Raw genomic sequence first — 2,528 nt, 5'->3', positions numbered from 1 at the left:
AAAGTTCAGCTTTCAATTGTATTATCATGAATCACACCCACGGATAGGCAATGAGCAGCATTCATTAGCGATTCCAGGTATCCAAAACATTGACAATACAGTGCAAACACAATTGAAGTAAGAATAACAAGAAGTAAGGTGATATAACATCCTTGTTTAAAGACCGAAAATACATCATATCCACAACATCCTTGTTAACTGAGCGATGCTGTACTGTAAGAGAGGCTCTGCTAAATGGGTTACTGTTTGATCCAGACTGCTGTTGAAGTGTGTGTCAGATTCAAATTTTGAAACAGTCCCCCTTTCTATTCAACTGGGGAGAAGAGTATTTGCACATTTGGTTTGATTGCATTTATGAGAATATTTTATTTAAAAAGTATTTCTTCTTGAGAAGAAGAATATAAAACGGAAACAAAACAGGTTCCGAGTGAAGTGAGCCATCTTATCAGATCAAGCCAAGAACAGGGGGTTATAGATGTCGTTGTGCTATTAGGCCTACATTTGATTGACGGTCGTGAGCGGTGAGTGTGACAGCTTTGCACACTTTTGTGCTTGATCACAAGAAAATTATTTTGTTTTGTTGCTGAAACAAACCTTACTATTAGGTTAGCTTAGCTTCGACAACTAGGTTAGCTACCCATGTGACCAACCTTATTGACGTAGCCCCGGAATCAGCTATGGGGGGGGGGGGGGGGGGGGGATTTGTGTGGGGGTCTGGGGTCCTACCCCCCCTGCCCAAGTGTTATTTTCAAGATAAATTCGCAATGCTGGTGATACAGCCTATGTCAGACTCATATTACCCTCTATTTGTTCAATTTCTAATACATTTTATTTATTTCAAAGTAATGTAATAGAGACTATGTAGCTAATTAAGCTAGCATATAGCTTACGTAGCCTCATTAGCTATACGCTAGCTTTCTTCATTACTCTTTCATGCCAGTGGTATTGACAGCCGAATGAGGAAAGGGGGAAAAAACAGGGCCAGAGCTGCCATGCACGAGAAGGAGAGTGCAGAGAATTATGCGGGGGGGAAAGGGCAGGCGCCTATAAGCTCTGCTAGGTCGCTATATGGAGGCAGAAGATATGAGGGTAAGAATGCTTTGGGAGCAGCGCTGATGACGTTGGTAACATTGACATCAGCTCGCCCCCGCAACAAGAACACTTTGGCCCAATCCCGTTTCTTTGCTCACTGTCTCAACCCTACATCTCAACCCTAACCCTCATTGCTCATGCTCATTGCTACCCCTCATTGCTACCCCTAACCGATCCCCTACCAAATGGGACAACCCTACCCTGTGACGTCATCATGGCCTCCCCGTGCCCCCTAGCAGATAACCAGACCCCTGGTAATGTTACAAGAGACAGACTGGCTGCCATTGTCTCGGGCAACGAGCAAGACCCATTGTAAAGATGTTTAACCTGAAATGGTATTTATATTTTGTAATTGGCATGTTTAAATAAAGTGTTAAAAAAATATATATATATATATACTATTTGTCCCTCGTAATATACCTTTATTTTGAATGTCACTTAGCTGCATGTTAAAGGTGGTATTAGGGTGCACTCACACTAGGCCATCTGGCCGTGGCCGTTGGTCGTTTTCACACCTAACCGTGCTCAAATCTGCCAGTGTGAGTGTGGCCAGTCTGGCCAGGCCGGGCCAATTTGGCCACTTGGGAGAGGTGTGCTGCTACGGCACGGGCCGCTACGTGAGTGCACCCTTAGATAATAATCGGTTAAGAACAATAACACTTTAGAAGAAACACTTTATTTAAATAAGAAACACTGAACCACACATCTAAAAATACACACACACGCACACCTAAAAATACACACACACACACACACCCTCTCTCAGCTTTTGAGAGAATGGTGGAGAATCACATCTTCTCCACCATTCCGCCAACTTTGCCTCGCTCTCCTCATGCCTCGCCTGCTCCCTGGCACTCTCCTCTTGGAAGGGGTGTCTGGGGTGGTGGAAGAGGTGCCTGGGGTGGAGGAGCATGAGGGAGAGGTGGGGGGGCTGGTGGCAGTGGACTCAACGATGTCCTGAAAGAAAACGAATAAGAAGGAATTAGGAATTATATGCCAGAACTGGGTGATATGGCCATATGTTACGTACAATATATAATAGCTATGTACACAATATAGTACTGCCAAAAATTACATTGATTAACCATGTAATATTACTAATATAATATAATATATTAGTATATATAATATTACTTATAGAATGTTACTAATATAATATAATATATTAGTATAAAGCTTATTTTTAACCTGGAGTCACTAGAACATGGAAGATCTGGATATCATACGACATGATATCCAGCCCGGTCTTGCAGCCCGGCCGAGAACCGGGGTCGGGCGGCCCGCGAAAGTCCGACGGCCGGGCTGCAGAGCCCGTGATCGGGCTCTACAGCCCGGCCGAGAACCGGGGTCGGGCGGCCCGCGAAAGTCCGACGGCCGGGCTGCAGAGCCCGTGATCGGACTTTCGCGATCTTCCGAGAGTCCGCGGCCGGGCTTCG

This window comes from Gadus macrocephalus, chromosome 7 (assembly GCF_031168955.1).
Source record: "Gadus macrocephalus chromosome 7, ASM3116895v1".
NCBI lineage: Eukaryota > Metazoa > Chordata > Actinopteri > Gadiformes > Gadidae > Gadus > Gadus macrocephalus.
Note: the sequence above shows the minus strand (reverse complement) of the source record.